The 20,072-nt window shown below is 39.3% G+C and overlaps 1 long non-coding RNA gene across 1 annotated transcript in view; it reads left to right on the top strand.

The window, feature by feature from the left end:
- Nucleotides 1-2,264, top strand: part of LOC138144144 (uncharacterized) — a 2,969-nt gene extending 705 nt beyond the window's left edge. Inside the window, exon 2 of the long non-coding RNA XR_011163867.1 lies at nt 2,140-2,264. This is a non-coding gene — a long non-coding RNA (uncharacterized lncRNA). The remainder of the gene's footprint in view (nt 1-2,139) is intronic.
- Nucleotides 2,265-20,072: the final 17,808 nt, after the last annotated feature.

The raw sequence follows: 20,072 nt of genomic DNA, 5'->3' as shown, positions 1-20,072 counted from the left end.
GTGTGTGTGTGTGTGTGTGTGTGTGTGTGTGTGTGTGTGTGTGTGTGAGTCTCACAGAGATCAGAACAGCCTGTATGTTCTTCTCCTCCTGCTGTGTGCCTGGCTGACTTCCCCAATGAGATATCTCCTGTGAAAGCTTTTCCTGTGAGGGGTGGAGAACTGTTGTTCCTGGGCAGTGTGCTGCCGCTAATTAGAGCATTGTCCTGCAAGGGAGGATGAATGGGTTATCATGAGCCAGTTGTTCGCCCAAAGACAGAGTACAGCAGCTGCTCATCACTGCTGTTGGGGCTCTGGATCCCCTTGTCCTGCCCAGCTAACTGTTTTCAATTGTGTGGGATAAAGCAATCGAGGCAACGTGGTGGTATGGGTAGAGTTGACCCTCTTAATCAGGAAAACCTGGATTCAAGTCAAAAATTGTAATACCTACTGGTTTAATTGCCCTGGGCAAATCAAAGTGCCTACGAGGTCAGTGGCGTCAAAGTCAACTAGAAATAGGGGCCACAGAAGAATCCGTGTAGCAGTATCTTGACTTAGAAAATTGCACATTATCTGTTTTATTGTATTTTTTTTGTGTGTGAAATATTTCCTAACTATATTTTTATCTGGTTCCTGGGGAGCTAAGGCTTGTTGCCCTATGTTTGACACCTCTGCTCTAGGCAATTCTTAAGACTATCAGTAGCAAAAAAATGGAGTCTCCTAATCTAGGACTTCCTGTGAAATCACAGGTCAAGTTCCTATCCCCTGTAATGTAGCAAGAAAAAGTGTCAGGAGTGAGGCAAACATTATGTAACAAGTCTTTGATTGAAAAATCCTCTCTATAATAAACTGGAGAGTTTAATTGCTAACTAATTTTTAGGAGAACCAACCAAAAGTATTGACTTTTGGTCAGTGCTGACCATGTTAGAAATTAGAGGACAAAGGGCTAACTGCTTATTCACTTGGAACACAAAGGATGGTACTTTTTTTGTAAGTGTTTTGATTCACCAGTGTTCATTTTTCCTAATAAATTCAGAAACATAAGTAGTCAGTTTTTTCTGTCAGTTAAAATATAGTCAAGTTTGTTTAGTGGTGATGTTATTTGGTGCTTGCTACAGCCAACACTTTCTTTCTTTCTTCTAGAGGGAGAAAAGGAGGTGTATGCGTGTCAAGAAAGACTAGGCTGCCAGACCTTTTTCAGGGTTGCTCATCCATCCTTGGGGTCCACCTGTTACCCAAATCTCACCTGCCACTCCAAGAAGCTTAGTATGAGTATTGGTCACACCCAGGCAAACTCTTTTGGCAGACAGGCTAAACCAGGTTGAGGGTAATCAACAGACCTCAAACCTCTCAGTGAGTTAGGGGTATGTCTACCCCAAATATGCGAACACTTCCCTGGTGGAATGGATGAATATCAATAATTTATTCCAACAGGCCATGAAGGTGGTGTAAGTAGGCTTAGAGCTTGGTTAGACATTGAAGTTGCCAAGAACATCCGCAACTTCCCTAACCATCACCAGTCATCTTGACTTTTTGTCTTGCTACTGGACTCCAATGACTCAGGAAGAAAGAGTAAGGTTGAGGACTTCCCACAACTCTGCCTCTCTTAAATCCCATTTATGTTTGAGTCAAAAGACATCACTCATACCCTTTTACCATTCATGATAGTATACTATCTTCTTTGTTCCCTCTTGTTTAATTCCTTCCTTCCTTGACCTTCTTCTGGTCAGATGGGTGAAGGCTGACACTCAGAAGTATTGATTACCCTGTTTTATGATACTTGACTAGAACAAGTATCCTAAATAATATAAAACTTCTTAACAGTATAAAAATATCCATCTACTTTCATTTCTTGATCCTAAACCATGTTTCCCTACACCATTTTCATCACTATCTCCTTTTCTTCTCTTTGAATTGAGTGCACTGAGTATAAAGATATAAAATGGATTAGTTTAGTGAATATTGCCAAATTCTTCATGGCTTATTCATCTTCTAGAACAAAGTGTGATACATTCTCTGCACTTTTCTTCATAATAGTCTATTTACTTATTACACTTCTCATTAGTACTTCGAGCATTCTCCTCCAACTCCATTTTTTGCCACTTGAAAGAGAATCTGTCAACTGTTCTTCCATTTATCTATAATTTTTTATTTCATTTATAGGAAGAATATCCATTCCGATGTGGTTCAGTTCTTCCAATTATCCTGGAAACATCGGTTACCAGTCAATGGATAAAGATCACGTTTTGAAAAAACTAACAAATAAATTTTTGTGGGTAGTCTAAGAACAGTGTGATTGTCTTCTATCAATTCACTAATGTCAGGGCTGAAACTGAAGGGGACTGAATAGTACTAAGGGCTATTTGCTATTTTTATATTTCATGGGTCACTAGAGGGCCAATAGAGTTGAGTGGAGAGAGAGCTGTCCTGAGAGCCAAGAACACTTGTGTTTAAGTCCAGAGTTTGACACATACTGACTGTGTAACTCATGGAAAGTCATGTAATGTCAATGTCACATGCACCCCTCTAAGATTATAAAGTACAAAGAAGGTATTGACCTTTCCTCATCTTGGAGCTCTCTATATCAATTAAATCATGGGTCCAGCCCTATCTCTAGGAGTTACCATGGCTTTAAAAAAAAGTCATCATCTTGCAATAGTAAACAACTTTTCCATACAGGCATTGGACAGCACATGTAGATGTCGTGCTTTAGTTTACCAGAAGTTACATCCAACCAGCAGAGCTTTTGAGAAGCCAGGATCACCTCCACAATAAAATAAGAGCTTAGAGTCAGAGAAGTAACTACTTAAAACAAAGCTCAAAATCAATAGCAGAGTGGAGAGAATTTTTAACTTGGAGTCAGGAAAACCTAGGTTCAAATCCTACCTAGCTATGTGAACCTAGACAAGTCACTTAATCTCTCTGAGTTTCAATTTCCTAATCTGTAAAGAGGGGATGATACCTAACTCACAGGTTATTGTGAAGATTGGATGAGAAAGTGAAAGCCTTAAAGAGCTATATAAATGTCAGCTTCAGAAGAAAGACACTACACATGGTTATAGCAATTTACTAAAGCTGATCTTTTTTTCTCTTTTTTCTTTTTAGAGGGCAATTAGGGTTTAAGTGACTTGCCCAAAGTCACATGGCTAGTTAAGTGTCTGAGGCCCCATTTGAACTCAGGTCCTCCTGACTCTAGGGCTGGTGCTCTATTCACTGCAGCCACCTAGTCACCCCAAAGCTGATCTTTTTCAACAAGTTATTCAATCAGTTGGGAAATGGGCAAAAAATAACAGCATTTACTATGATTATCACCATTTCTGAGAAGACAACCAAACAAAAACCAAGTGTCACAACAAGAAGGCCAAAGTACAAGAAAACTGCCTCAAGCCAGTAAATGCTCTCATTACTTTAGAGTATAAGACCATTTGCCAAACATCATGCAGAAGTATGATAAAATATCATGAGCAGGCATAATTTCACAAAACATTGCCAAGCAAATGAGCCAAGAGCAAGCCTACAGAGAGTTTGGCGTGAGGAACTGTTAAGATGGTTGGTTTATCCTGAGAGCATTTGCAGATGAAACTGGAAAGATGACAAAAAATAAGTATGAAATGGAATAGATCTTCTGGCGTCTCTATAATAATGGATGATGATGATAACAGTTGAACTATCCTGTATGAACACTATCCACTAGTACTCACCATCAGGATATTACTGAGACTATGAAGTAGGGGAGAAGAGAATGGACTAAGCATTTATATAATGTCTACTATGTGCCAGGCATTGTGCTAAGTACTTTAGAAATATTATCTCAACCATGCAAGAGAGGTGCTGTTATCATCCTTGTTTTCCAGGTGAGGAAACTGAGGCAAGCAGGTTAAGTGATGTGACCTAGATCACATAGCTAGTAAATGTTTGAGGCCAGATGTGACATATAGTTGGACTAGCAACCAACTATCACTATATACATTTAGGTTAAGTACTACAGATGGACTCACATGGGCCCAAAATTGGAGAAAGAGATTGCATTTGAAAAACTATGCAGTATTTTTTGATGAGGCCAAGATGTCACAAAGATGCATTTTTTTTTTTTGCCTTTTGAAGGGCATTTGGGGTTAAGTAACTTGCCCAAGGTTACACGGCAAGTTTGTGTGTGTGGGGGGGGGTATGGGTGTGGGTGTTAAGTATCTGAACTTGGGTCCTCCTGACTCCGGGTCTTGCGTTTTACTCACTGCACCACCTAGGTGCCCCCATAAAGATGCATTTTTTTAATGCTTTTGGGAGGGGGCAATTGGGGTTAAGTGACTTGCCCAAGGTCACATGGCTAGGTTTTTGTGTTAAGTGTCTGAGGCCAAATTTGAACTCAGGTCCTCCTGACTCCAGGGCCAGTGCTCTATTCACTGTGCCACCTAGCCACCCCAAAATGCATATTTTTGACACCTATATTTTCCTGGTGATATTATATGACTGAGAATCATGTAACATCATAATTCCAGAAGAATTGGTTTTCTTTTTTTTAAAGCAATGGAAAGACACATGGTTGGCATAAATAGGTTGTAGTTTATTATTAATGATGGTTTAGGTCCAAGAAGTAGTGGAAAAGACATCAAAGTCTGTGACAGAAAAAGGAGATGGGTGGTTCATCAAGTGAAGGATGCCAAAGGGACAGTCCAAGTATTGTCCTGGTATCCATGAAATATGAAAATGACCAGAGAAAGCCCTCTAAAATGTCTGTTGAATTCTCTATGGACCATTTTGGAAAGAAAGAGAAAGGAAAAGACTCACCCAGCACAAGGCAGTCAAGGACAGCAGCCTGCAGTGCTGGAGGGCGTATACACCAAGACAAGATTGGGCATTCATCAGTCTACAATTTAGAAATAGTGACATTATCTAACAAATTTTGAAATAGTAACAAAATATAACAAGTTTAAAAATAATTGAACAATTGAACAATACTTTGAACAGTCTTTATGTGTAGTCAAGGATCATAAAACGGGGTAATCAATACTTCTGAGTGTCAACCTTCACCCCTCTCACCAGAAGAAGGTCAAGAAAAGAAGGAAGGAAGGAAAGAAGAGGGGACAAAGAGGAACATAATAAAAATAGAATTGTAAAATCATAGATTCATAAAATCTCAGAATTGGAAGGTGCATGAGACATTTTAACTAATCCAATTCCTTTTTGATATGTAATCCCTCAAATAAATGAATAAAAAATAATTTATTAAGCATTTTAGTGCCAAGCACTGTGCTAAAAACTGGAAATAGAAACATAAAAAAAGAGTCACTGCCCTCAAGAAGCTTACATTCTAACAGGAGGAGACAACACGTAAAGGGGAGTAATAGCCAAGGGATGGAGTTTTGGTCAGGAAACTATGAGTAGATGATGAGTAGAACAATTCCATTGACTTGCTTATTGAGTGTGTTTACTTGATTGTGATCATGCGCAGGGTCAACTGAGATAAAGAAACATAATACCAACAAGGTCAAAACAGAGTGGCTCAGCTCCTCCCAGGTGAGGTCTCAGGAAGTCCATTTTGGAGATTAGAATAGATGCCATGAGAGTGTGTAAATGACCTGGGGTAAAGAAGTATCCCAGACTAGGGACTGACTCATCTCACCTCTTTAAGGTCACTTTCAGTGACATGGTCTCTTAACTCAGCCCATTCAATTGTTAGACAACTTCAGTTGTTAGTATTTTTTTTTTTTGCCTTATTTTGAGCTGAAATCTCCCCAGCTTACTGTAGCTTCTATCCATTTTGCCCTGGTGCCTTCTCTGCTTCCCCCTCCCCGCCCCCCCCTCCCTTTCTTCCCTTTTTCCCTTGTGCCTTCCCTGCCCCCCCCCCCCCCCCCCCCCCCCCCTTCTCCTAGGACGTCTAATCCCAATTCCTTCATTCATTACTCATTCCACAGTAGTGTCTAGATTCCTCACTACTTTAGTATCCCTCTTTTATGTTCCAAATAACTGTTCTGTGATTATAGGATCATTGATCTAGAGCTTGAGGGCACCTCACAAGCCATATAGCCCAACCCCTTCATTGTATAGTTGAGGAAAGTAAGACCCAAGGAAGCTAAATGACATCCAAGGTCACACAGGTCATATGTTTCAAGATGCTAAAAAGTCAACTCCAGGACTATATGCCTGCATTATTTAACGATTTAAGTTATAATTCCTGATTTCCAGACTTATTAATGATGATGATGATGGCTAGCATTTAAATAGTATTTTAAGGTTTGCAAAGCACTTTGCAAATGTTATTTCATTTGATTTAGACATCGATACTACAAGGTAGGTACTATGATTATCCCCATTATACAGATGAGAAAACTGAAGCAGACAAAGGTTAAGTGATATACCCAGGGTTATCCAGCTGGTAGAAACTGAGACCAAGAAAAGTCAAATACACTTGTTCACACTCACCTGCCAAGTCAATAATGAAAGTCGGCATCAAAGAAATGGAATCAAACCCCAATCTAGCTGGTTCCCAAGGCTATCGAGGATTTCTGTTAACAATGAAATGGTTCCGCATTTTCTTGACTTAGCATGCCTGACATCCCTCAGTTACCGGAGTTCACTGACTTCCTTAAATTCCTCCTCCCATGAAAACTGATTGGCCCTAGATTCTTCGATGTAGCTTCCTGGCTTGAGGTCTTAAAAGGTTCCAGTCACCTGTAGTCCATGCTCCTCAGAGGTAGTGGTTGCCTAAGACCCCTTGGATCAACATACCCTGGTGGCATATGAATCAGAAGCATTTCCAGATGGATACAAGGGGAATCCAACTCCAGAGAAGTTAAGTGCCACAGTATCATTGTTGTATAATCTTGCTGTGTCTGAACAAAGTAAACTTCCTTTGTTCAATGGGGGGAAAACACCAATGAAATGGTTTTACCAGTAGCTAAAATCATTCAGTGAAAGGAAAGAAGTCTAATAATGAAACAGTATTTAAAGAGGATTTAAAAAAAAATTCTGCCTGACTCCTGGCTGGATCATTCTTTTATCCTATATCATTTTCTCAGCCTATTTATTCCTGTGCGGTGGTGGTTGAAGAAATTGACTATAAAATGGCACCTTCTTACTCAATTTTGCTGTTCCCTGTGTGACTGACTCACACCTACTGACTCTTCTGACAGGAATGAGCCTTTACTTCCGAACTCCCTGCAGAGTTTGGAGGTGGATGCTGACTTGCCCCTGCCCTCCTCATAATCCTGAAGACTGACAGCTTGATTCTGATAGGGAGAAAAAAAAATCTCTGCATTACTCAGCAGGTCACAAGAAACAAAGAACGTACAGCTCACTTCTCAAGTACCATGCAGTGTGAGTGGTGCTGGGAATTGGAAAAGCCTTCCTTTGACTTGTAAAACAGCCACTCAATTGGCCACTGGAAGCCATTGTGCAAGAATGAACGGAGACCACCCCCTTCCCCCTACATTAGTGCTTAGTCTTTATTCTGAAAATACATGCACATTTTGTTGGGTGGAATGCCCAACTCTGGGCATTCATTTTAGGGATATTCCTAGTGCTGCTCCTTCCAAAACAGCATTTGTTGGATCTGAAAATAAAGCCAGCAGACTCTTATTAGAGCATAGAACACAGAAATGTCATGTGCTGTCCTCATTGTCTGTAGGGCACATGCTTTGAATTTCTTCTTCAGGCGTGGTGCTGAATTGGCACCAATTCCTCCATTTTTCTCACCCTGGTCCCTTTTGAGACAGATGCCACTCCCCTGCAAGACAGGTGGTCTTGGTTTGGGGGGATGGGAGAGAGTTTTGGTTTGTGAACCACAGAATAGCAACAAAGATAACCACTAGCCTTGGCTTCATTAGGATTTTGCTCAAACCGACCTAGAGATCTGTGAGCATAAATGTGCTCTCTCTGGCATATACAGTATGTGGATCCACCTTTTTATGAAGAGACATTCATTTGGGATAGGGATTCCTGGGTCACTTTTTATTTTCTCTCAGCTCCTGTGAGTTACTAGAATTAGTCTCACATGTATTATGCAGGTATAATAAGTATAATATCTTTCATCCACTGTAGGAACTATGTTTATTTTGTCTTATACTTATTTAAGAACTGCTTTGGGATATTAGGATAAGGACCACTGTTGAAATGCAAGTCACTAAACACTGATTAAAATTGTATTGTAGTTTGATCTATCAGGGTCATTCCCATGGTGCATTGCCACTTCTTTGGGAGATAAAAATTCTGTGTCACTGGCTATCCCTGGCAGAGGCTGACAGCTGACATGAGACAAAGGGATATAGGGATTAAGTATCAAGTGCCCTCTTTTTTTTTTCTTTTGAAGTTTTATGTTTTCACTGTCTGGTACAACTTTTTCTCTTTCCCTTAGGGTGTTCTAAAACCTCTTTGAGTCAATTTGATCTCTTTTAGAATTGGTGCTTTTGGACTGAATCTAGAAGTGTATCAGTGTTTCTATCAGTTTTGCCTTTACCTCCTCCCTCCCCCATTGTTTTTCTTTTTAAACCAAGTCTGGGGGCCCTACACTCACTACTGAAATCTCACCATTGAATCTAGCCATTCTGTCCTGAACTAAAGCCTAGTTTCCTCTGGAAAACAAATCAAGAAAAGGACAGAGAGCATGTACCATATCTCGTCCACACTTTATACTGCCCGTTAAGGTTATCCTGAAAGAGGCAGTGTGGTATGAAGGATAAATAGCAAGTCTTAGAGTTGGGAAGATCTGGGTTAATATCCTGCTTCTGATTTGTTGTTGATTCAGTCGTGTTCAACTCTTCATGACCCTATTTGGGGTTTTCTTGGCAAAGATGCTAGAGTGGTTTGCCATTTCCTTCTTCACTTCATTTTACAGATGAGGAAACTGAGGCAAACAAGGTTAAATGATTTATCCAGGATCACACAGCTCGTAAGTGTCTGAGGCTAGATTTGAACTCCAGAAGATGAGTCTTCCTGACTCCAGGACCAGCACTCTATCCACTGTGCAACCCAGTCCTACTTCTGATATAGATAGAGATCTATCTATCTATCTATCTATCTATCTATCTATCTATCTATCTATCTATCTATCTATCTATCTCTATAGACATCTATATACGTGTGTGTGTGGGTGTGTGTGTGGTACACACTAGCTATGTGACCACAGGTACTGACCCTTCCAGTGCCTCCTTCCCCCTGTCACCCCAACTTTCTCAGGCTATAAATTACAAACAAGTTGTTTATCTATATCCCTAGAGCATTTTCAGGCAAGGAATCACCTCTACCCTGGTCTCTTCCATTTGAATGGTCCCTCCTATCCTGTGAGATGCTTATCTGCATCCTCCCTTGAGTCTGCCACAACCACCCAGCATAGTGTAGGAAGCTTTCTTTGCTTTCTGCTGACATCTTAAAGATACCACTGGATCATATGCACTATCTATACACCTGTCAGTTCTTTCCCTCTTCTCTTCTTTTTTTTTTTGTTTTGTTGGAGCGGGGAAGGCTGGGGAATTGGGGTTAAGTAACTTGCCCAAGGTCACATGGCTAGCAAGTATTAAGTGTTTGAGGTCAGATTTGAACTCAGATCCTCCTGACTCCAAGGTTGGTGCTCTATTCACTGTGCCACCTAGCCACCCCTCCCTCTTCTCTTCTTGCCATCCTTTCTCCTGATCTCTTTTACTTTTGTTCTTCAAATACGTTGCAGACAGCTACCATTGACTATGGCTTCTCTCCAGCATACCCTGTGAGAAGACAGCTCCGTGGTATAGAGAATAAAGTGCTGGCTTGAAAGTCTTGAGTTCAAATCCAACCTTAGGGATTTACTGACTGTATGACCTTGAACAGCTTTAAATCCATCTACTTCTGTCTGTAAAATAAGTATAATAATAGAATCTGCCTACCAAGGTTGTCATGAGGATAAAATGAGTTAATATTTGTAAAGTATTTTACAAACCTTAAGGCATTATATAAATGGTAGCTATTATTAGATATTCATTTTTAATTCTTCTCTCCATTGTCCTCTATGTGATGTTCATTTTCAGTTTATCAGAAGCTGTTGTATTTCATGACTTATAGTCATCAAACAATGGTAGAATGTTGGTATTAAAAATGATAGACCTTTGTTTCCTCAGGAAGTTTGAGGTCATTAAAGGAGCCTTGTAATTTCCTGCAGGCAATCTAGTCTACTGTTTTCTTGGCCCAACTCATTTTCCACTTGTACTATTTGTCTATATATCCCTACTGATGGATAAGCCCATCCATCTGCCTATCATAATTTAATTGGTATTCTTTATTCACTTAGTCTTTCTTGGGTAGTCAGGTCAATCTCTTAAGTTATTACAGATATCTTCAAAGAAACTCTGCAATGTTCTAGGGCTTGGCACAACCAGCACAACCATAAACAGCCTTGGAGTTGGGGGTGGGAGGGTGGGGAGGGGATATGACAAGAGCATTTGGAGGACCTTTCCATCACTCAATTAGTCAGTCAATAAACATTTACTAAGCATGTATTAGAAGCAACAGGGTGGTGCAATGGACAGAGCACAGAGCCTAGAGTGAAGAAGTCTGAGCCCAGAGGGCTATAAAACTGTGTATACCCTTTGACCCAGCAATACCACGTCTAGGTCTATCTACCAAAGAATCCCACATGTCAAAAATATTTCTAACAGCTCTTTTTGGGGTGGCCAAGAATTGAAAATTGAGGGGATGCCCATCAATTGGGGAATGGCTAAACAAGTTTTGGTACATGAATATAATGGAATACTATTGTGCTGTAAGAAAGGATGAACAGGCAGACTTCAGAAAAACCTGGAAAGATTTACATGAATGAATGCTGAGTGAAATGAGCAGAACCATGAGAACATTGTACACAGTAACAGCCACATTGTACAATGACTGACTTTCATAGACTTGGCTCTTCTCAGCAACGCAACGATTTAAGACAGCTCCAAAAAACTCACAATGGAAAATGCTGTCCACATCCAGAGAAAGAACTAAGAATCTGAATGCAGATCGAAGCATACTATTTGCTCTCTTTTTTTGTTGTTGTTATTGTTTTGTTTTGTTTCTTCTTTCTTGTGCTTTCTCCCATTGGTCCTAATTCTTCTTTACAATATGACTAATGTGAAAGTATGTTTAATGTGGATGTATATGCAAAACCTATATCAGATTGCATGCTGTCTTGGGGAAGGGGAGAAAATTTAAAACTCAAAAGCTTATGGAAATGAATGTTGAAAACTAAAAATGAGTTAATTGATTTTTTTTTAAAAAGAAGACTGAGTTCAAATTTAGCCTTAGACACTTACTAGTTGTGTGACCCTGTGTTCACCCTGTATGTCTTAATTTCCTCATCTGTTAAATGAGCTGGAGAAGGAAATGGCAAACAACTTCAGTATCTTTGCCAAGAAAACCCCAAATGGGGGTATGAAGAGCCAAGACAGGACTGAACAAAAAAGCACCTACTATGTGCCAGACACTGTGCTAAGCACTAGATGCAAAGTAAAGATAGTCCCTGCCCTCAAAGAGCTTAAAATCTAATGGAGGATGACAATACATAAAGAGAAGCTGAAAAGGGGAAAGGGAAGGTATGTGAAGAAGTCCTGTAGCCAGATGGGAAATGATGAATTAGTTTTAGCCTCTCCAATTAGGGGGAGGGAAAGGCCCTAGAGGCAGGGGGTTCTGAGGATATATAAGCTTCAGGGTCAATGTGATCTTGGAGAAGGATGTTTTTGGAAACAATGATGAAATCAAGGAGAACAGCCAGGTAACAAGATGAATGTTTGGGACTCCCTCCTTAAATGGAGCATCTGGGAGAAGTCCCCAATGTCCACCCTTAGTCCTCTCCAATCAGAGGAAGGGAGGGGCCCCAGGAGCAAGGGGTACACTATCCACTCAGACCAATTTTGAATGCTTAGGTGGTGGAAGCCAGATTGCAAAGGTTGTAAAGCAGTGAAGGCAGCAGGTACATACCTCTTTTATGGAAATGTATTTTTGATAACTTTTGCTTTTATATCATTTATACTTTCAAATATATCCCTTCTCCTCCCAGAGAACAATCCCTTACAACAACAACCAAAAAAGGAGAAAACAATTCAGCAAAATTCTTCAACAGATCAAAAGCTGGATAATATCTGTAGTGTCCCAAATCCATCCTCCATCCTCATAGCTCTTCTTTGGGGCCAAACTACATCATTACAGTTTTGCAGAAATCAGTTTAGATCGTTCTGTTCTTGTTCTTTCCATTTACGTTTTCCTAGTCAGGTCTGGACCTCTTGTTCCAGAAGGCTGGCAGTCAAAAGAGAAATAGGATACTAGCTGGAGGGGGAAAGCAGGGTTAAGTGACGACTTTTTCAAAATAGAGGAGATCTGTTCATGTTTGAAGGTGGAAGAAAATGATCCATTGAAAAGAGATGAATAAAAGATGCTGGAGACAGGGTATAATGACAAGAGGGTACAAGATTGAGAGCACAGGTGGAGGGATTAGCTCTGGAAGAGAAAAGAAATACCTTTTCCTCTGTAATAGATGAAAAGGAAGAAAGGAAATGTGTGATGACAGAGATCCTGTGAGATGAAGTGGGGGAGGCTAAAGGTGAGGGAGTATTTCTTCTAATGGACCCAATTTCAGCAAAGTAAAAGATGAGGAGATAGAGTGGGAGTAGAGGAAGGATGGGGTTTGGAAAGATTGGGACAGTCCTTTGGGGTAGTATGCTAGGCAAAAGACCCAAGAATTGAAGGACCGCTTTTGAGTGCAAACTCAAAATCATTAAAAAGAAGCTGTAAATTCTTATTCTAGAAGAGATATTGCTTCTTGAGAAAATAATTTTTGTGTCTCCTATGTAAAACCTGATTTACAGTCAAAAACAACTGGTTGATTCAGCAGATTTGGTTATTCAATCAATAAACATTTATGAAATTCCTACTATGTGCCAGGCACTGTGTTAAACTCTGGAGATACAAAGGCAAAAAAGATGGTCCTTCTAGGAGCCTTCAAGGAATTTACAAATTTAATCAGGAGTTTACAATCTAATCCAGCTAAATTCATCTAATCTGGTTAATCTGACTAACCAACCAGCCAATTTAGCTAACTTCAGTGGAACCTGTTGCTCATCTAAACACTCAAAACAGTGGAATTCACTTAAGAACTGTAATTGGTTCTCTACTGTCTATAGGAAAATATGCACACTTCTCCAGTTGGTCATTCACAAAAGGCAAGGACTGTCTTTTGTCTTTGTATCCCTATTGCTTAGCACAGTGACTGGCACGTAGTAGGTATTTAATAAATATTTAGTGACTGACTAATTGACTGATGGAGAGGTCCTCCAAAGGCCCTTGACATTTTTTCCTCAACTCCAAGGCTGGAATTGTGCTGGATGTACCAAACCCTGGAATATTATAGTTTCTTTGAAGATATTTATAACATCTTGAATTTGATCTTACTATCTACCCAAAGTTTCTTCCAATACGTCATGGGCACCTAAGTGGTGCCCAATGGATATTGCATCATGCCTGGAGTTAGGAAGACTCATCTTCCTGATTTCAAATCTGGCCTCAGATGTTTAATAGCGATGTGGCCCCAGGCAAGTCAACCTATTTGCCTTCATCAGTAAAATGAGCTGGAGAAGGCAAGGGCAGCATCTTGGCCAAGAAAACCTCAAATTTTTTAGGATTTTTAGGAAGAGTTGGATACAGCTGAAAAACAACTAAATAGCAACAAAAAATGTGTCAGGGATACAAAAATAATGTGTTTTGGGAAACAAATACAATAATGAAAACAGCTCCGGCCTTCAAGGACTTACTTTCTACCTGATGGGAATAAGAAAAGAAAAGTTATGTATGAAATAACTTTGGGGTGGAGAGTCAGAATATCAATGGGGGGGGAGGCATCAGGAAAGGGCTTTTGTAGATTGAGAGAACTAGGGATTCCAAGAGGACAGGAGGAAGATCACATCATTCATAGAGAACATCTTGTTCTCTATGCTAAAGGCCACAGAGGTGGGAAATGAAATATCACATGTAGGGAATAGAAAGTAGGCCAGTTTGACTGGAAGGTTGAGTGTGTAATGGGAGTAATGAAAACATTCAGGAAGGTTAGTTTGGTTCAAGATTGTGAATGGTCAAATAGAGAAGTTTACATTTTATGCTATAGATAGTAGGGAACCAATCACAACTGTTAATCAGGGAAGTGACATGACTGACCAATAAGCATTTATAATGCCCCTACTATATACCAAGTATTATACAGGTATTAGGGATATAAATACAAAGAATAAAACCATCTCTGCTTTCATGAAGCTTATGTTCTAATGAGACAAAGACAGACCTAGGTATAAGAGAAGGAGAGTGGGATTCTCACCCCCACTCCCAACTCTGCTGATGTAGTCTTAGGATTTAATCACAGAGGATAAGATTTTAATGTGGTAATGAAGAGCCTTTATGAGGTAAGAATAATTCTCTTGGATGAATCAGAAGAGAATAATGAGAAGAACTGGTAGAAAAAATTAGTCACATCCCTGGAGGATTTAAATCACTAAGTTAAGTCACTTGTGGAGATCTTTCCAGAAGAGATCTTTGTGGGAGGGGAGATGAGCATTTCAACCTCCTCCCCTGCCTGTTGGGCATGGGGTCTAGCAGTGACTTGCCCAGAGGAAAACACCATATCAATGTGAAAGTTTGTCAGTTTGGGAGTGTTCAAGGAACTACTGAGGAAGCAGAAACACAGATTCAGATAGAGAGATACAAATGTTTGAGGAAGCAACTTTGAAGAATGAATCCTTTAGCAGCTGAGAATGGAGAACAGCTAATTCTGAGAATGCAGCTAAGTGACTCACTCAGCAGAGACCATGCACACCCAAGGGGAGCTGCATAAATACTCTCCAAGAAAAGGAGGAACACTTACAGGCCTTGCAGTAACAGAAACGGAGTTGTCTTTTCCATGCATCCCCTAAAACTGTGCCTCCCTACCATCATACTATAAGTTTGAGCTCACTCTTCCCTTGGATGGTTGGGCATTTGCTAAAGAATATACCCCAGATTTATAGGGGTAATGTTTTATAGCTACTGTTTGAAGAACTAATTGTCAAAGTCATATGATTAAAAAGAGGTGGAGGAGTCAACACTTTCTTCAATGCTCCTAACTTCTCAGTATTGCCCTCCCTCCCATCCTGTTCCTGGCCCTTGGACTTCCAAACCATGCTGCCCCATCTTGTAACTTCTCTCAGCACCTGGGGTTTCCTCACCCTAGAACATCCAACTGCCCTTGCAGCCTTTTCAAACTGGAATATCTCCTTTAATCACCACTCCTTCTTCCTTCCAGTGCCATGGGAAACCACAGGCAGAAGTTTTTCCTCTGGTTAGAACTGCAGGATGGCAGTACTCTGGGCTGCAGTAATGTTCAGCCAGACAACTGAGGAACAGAGGGAAACTGGATCAAGGCAAAAGTATATGTGTGGCACTATACTAGTCCTGAGAAAAAGGAGACTAGAGTCTAGCTGTAGGTGGTTTTATCACCCTCAAAGTCACTGGGGTGAAGATTGAGGCCAATGGAACATGAATTATCCAGTACTAGGAGACAGATGAGATGACCTGGGAGAAACTGACACCAAAGTGCAGAGTCAGAAATTGTGATAGGAATATAAGAGGGGAAAGACTAAAATTGCCAAAGATCTCAGGGGGGAAGAAAACTCAATGAAAGACATTAAGCAGAAGCAAAAAAAACCCAATAGAAATTATATTAGTAACAGAAGGGAACATGGTCTCTACATCAGCCAAATGAGTTCAGGTATCTATGAATAAATATTGCAAGACAAAAGAAAATGAATCAATACCTACTGAGTCCAGGACCCTGAGGATTCCTCCCAAGAGAGCATAAAACCAAAGCAGGATATTCCTGAATGATTTAAATGAGAAAAAAAAAAGTTGTAAAAGCAGAATTCGTAGCTTCTGCAGCAGAAATAGTGAACAGAATAGGAAAACTTAAACACACCAAAGAAACCATAGAGGGAACAACTGATTGGGAGTGCAAATACACAAAAATAATGGCCAAAATATAAGAGAAGAAAAAAAATATAATAATAATAACGAAAAAAATCCAACCCAACACTATGATCACCATGCCAAAACCTATTGATTCTGAAGATAGGATATAGAGAGTAAATTTAAGGATTATAGATCTTCCAGAAGAACATGGCAAGTCAAAAAACAAAACAAAACAAACCCCAAACCCTTAACACTATATGCAAGAAATAATACAAGAAAACTGCTTAGAGTTTCTGAACAAAGTTGCAATCAAAACTATCTGCAGATTGCCTCCAGGAAAGAACAGCAAATATATACTGCAAATTTCAAGACATAGTGGTAAAATTTAATAATTCCACTGACAACAAATTCTTCAAGCAACCAAGGAAAAGAGCATTAAATATAAAGAAAAGGAAATTCAACTCGTACTATGCTACACCCACCAGAAACTGAATGAAGGAATGGAATAACGTGTTCCAAAGAGCAAAGGAGTTCAAGATAAAATTCATCATGATTTACCTCACAAATCTGTGCCTAACTGTTAAAGAAAAAAGAGGAATGTTCAATAAAAAGAGGTATTAAATATTACTATGAAGAAAACCAGACCTGAATAAATTATTTCCTATTTACTCAAGCATTTCAGACAATATATAATAAATATAAGAAAGGTTAACAAATACAGCAACCAAGGAGAGATAGATAATAAAATTAATTACTATAGTAAAAGTAAAGGAAAAAAACAAAAAGAGAAAGACAATTTTAGGGTTAATTACAAGAACAATGAGACTATTGAGAGATTACTTTCTTTTCTTTTAAAAAATTTATTTATTTACTTTTAGTTTACAGCATTCAGTTCCACAATCCCTTGAGTTGTAAATTTTCTTCTCCTTCTTCTTTCCCTCCCCTCCCCATGGCAGCATGCAATCCAATATAAGTTCGCAAACACGTTCTCATTAAACATTAATCAAGTTGTAAAGAAGAATTATAACCAATGGAGGGAACAATGAGAAAGAAGGAATGAAACATAACAAAACACAAAAGAGAGAGAGCAAGTGGTTTGCTTCAATGTGTATTCAGAGTCTGAAGTTCTTTTCTTTGGATGTGGCTATCCCTTTCCATCCTGAGTCTTTTGGATCTGTCTTATAACTGCATGTTGGTGAGAGGAACCCAGTGTATCAAAGTTAGTCGTCACAGATATAATGCGTCTGTAATTGTGTACACGATTCTCCTGGTTCTGCTCTCCTCACTCAGCATCAGTTTATATAAGTCTCTCCAGGTTGTTATGAAATCCATCTGTTACTCATTTCTTATAACACAATATTATTCCATTATATTCATATACCACAACTTGTTTAGCCTTTCCCCAATTGATGGTCATCCCCTTGATTTCCAATTCTTTGCCACCACAAAAAAAAAAACAACAACTGCTATAAGTAATTTTGTATGTACAGGTCCTCCAACCACTTTTATGATCTCTTTGGGATATGGCCCTAGAAGTAGTATTGCTGGGTCAAAGGGTATTCACATTTTTATAGCCCTTTGGGCATAGTTCCAGATTGCTCTCCAGAGTAGTTGGATCAGTTCACAACTCCACCAACAATGCATTAGTGTTCCAATTTTTCCACATCCTCTCCAACATTTATCATTTTTCTATTTTATCATCTTAGCCAATCTGACCAGTGAGATGTGGTATGAGAGATTACTTTCTAAAAGTACACAAGGAGACAAGGGCAAAAGTGGAAGTCAAAAAGAAAAAGTGATAGTAAAGAAACTAAACCTCATAATACCTGGTCTATAGGTAAATCAATGCTTTTGTTGTTGTTGTTATTTGTTTGCTTTCTGGGACCAAATTAAAGAAAGGGAGGGAGGATAAGAGGGGAAAGGAGAAGAAAACAATAGAGACGGGATACATGATGTGTCCTTGTCAGGTTAAAGATTAACAATGAAGGGGAAAAAATGCCTGTAATCTCTCAGAAAGATAAGATCCTACAAGAGAATAGATATGGAAGCAAAGGAAGGTATTAAAATAGAGAGGGAAATCTAATGTCAGCTGTGGGAGGTGATCCCATCGAAAAACACTCCTATAGAAAAAGAGAAATTTTCTAAAATGGGAGATGGAGATAATATTATAATAGGCATAATCTGTAATGGATCTGGTTCTTAGAGAGACCACTCATCCTGCCCCAGGAGAAAGGAAAAAAGTGATAAAAAAAAATGTCATCTTATAAATGAGACTGCTTAAGAATTTACATATTCCTTAGCACCACATGAAACTTTTACAAAAATTGGTTGTGTTTTAGGGCATAGAGATTTTTCTAAAATGGAAAACATATCCTTTAAAGAACATAACAATAAAAACTGTAATCAGCTAAAGAAATATAATCCAAAACTGCAGACCCAAGTGGAGACTTAACAGTGAAATCCCAAATAATGCATAGGTCAAAGAACAAATGATAGAAACAGTTGATGGGGCAGCTAGGTGGTGCAGTGGATAGAGTACCAGCCCTGGAGTCAGAAGGACTTGAGTTTGAAACACTTGCTAGCTATGTGACCCTGAGCAAGTCACTTAACCCTTATTGCCTTCACAAATAAATAAATAAGTACATGTTGATGTCAGAGCAACATTTTAAATGAAGTGAGAGATCCTATGAGGAAAAGATAAGAAGAAAGTTCATTTGAGGCATGGGGGATACCAGTGCAAAAGTACAGAAAGGTCAATTGAGTTGGACTGCAGAATATGGAAACGGGACTAACATACAATGAGGAATAGCAAGTTGACAGTTGTGTAAGTGATCGAAGAAGGAAGAGACAAGTCCAGATGACTGCTAAGCAGGCGATTATAACCAAAAAGCTTGAGTAAAACATGCCCCTTTTGTCTAAATGCCCTATGTCATGAATCATACCATACAGTTCATTCCTCACCCTTTTCCTTTTGTTGTGAATTGCTTCCAGGGAAACAAGTAAGAAATAATCCTTCACCTTCTATTTGTTTCTGGTGTGGCTGAAACACTATCATATAGTAAAAGCTTGAGAAAAGAGAAATAAAGAGTTTGAGAGAGATAGGTAGAAAGAGACACCAAGACCAAAGAAAGGAATAAAATACAGCGGAAGAAAAAGTAGAGATAGAATAAGTCAGTGTAGTATAACACAAAGATCATGGGATCTGGAGTGAAAATGGTTTCAAATCTAGACTCTGCCACTAATTACCTGGGTGAGGTTGGGTGAGTCACTTTGCTTCATTTCTAAAATGAGGTGGCTGGACTAAATGACCCTTCTAGCCAGCACAAAGTCAGCAATCCTATGTTTGTTCACAACCTTGAAGAGACTGCAAGGACTTTCAACAATGATACTAGGAAATGAACATACAAGATATGGTGTCATCACAGAAATGAGTTTGGTGGTATTGGAGAAGGTGGGGTAAGAGCTGAGTCTTAGAATTTCCTCTTCTTCAAGACTTAGTTCAAGAATTACTTTCTATATAAGGCCTTTCCTGATACCCTGACACACCAACTCTTTCAAGGCCATCCTTGCCAAAATAACCTTGTATCCTTGAATCTATTATATATCCATATATGTGTGTGTATGTACATACACCTATACATATATTAATATATGTATGTATATATACATCTATAACTATACAAATATACATACACACATATATGTGTATGTTGAATTAAGTGGCCTCTACATCCTTTTCAACTTGGAAATTCTGTGATTTTGTGAAAACAAGATTGGCATGATCAGCGTGATCATCCTTAAAAACAAGTCAAATGTAGCAGATTTCGGGACAGTTAGGTTGCACAGTGAATAGAGCACTGGTCCTGGAATCAGGAGGACCTGAGTTCAAATTGGGCCTCAGACACTTAACACTTACTAGCCATGTGACCTTGGGCAAGTTACTTAACCCCAATTGCCCTGTCATCCCCTCTCCAAAAAGCAAAACAAAAAAAAAAAAGTGGCAGGCTTCTTTAATGTGACTCTACACTATCCAAACTAACTGCAATTCAGGAATAGGTAAATCATGTATGGTCTATCCTAGTACCTTGGCTTCCTCTCCTCCTCTCTGCTGCCTGACATTTGGTCTTCAGTGTTTGTCTGCTCCTTCACCAAAGTGTAGGCAGGAAGTG

Source organism: Petaurus breviceps, unplaced genomic scaffold, assembly GCF_028583685.1.
Source record: "Petaurus breviceps papuanus isolate PSGF00001 unplaced genomic scaffold, PetGlider_PUasm1.0 90692, whole genome shotgun sequence".
Taxonomy (NCBI): Eukaryota; Metazoa; Chordata; class Mammalia; order Diprotodontia; family Petauridae; genus Petaurus; species Petaurus breviceps.
Note: the sequence above shows the minus strand (reverse complement) of the source record. Positions and strands in the feature narration are given on the sequence as shown.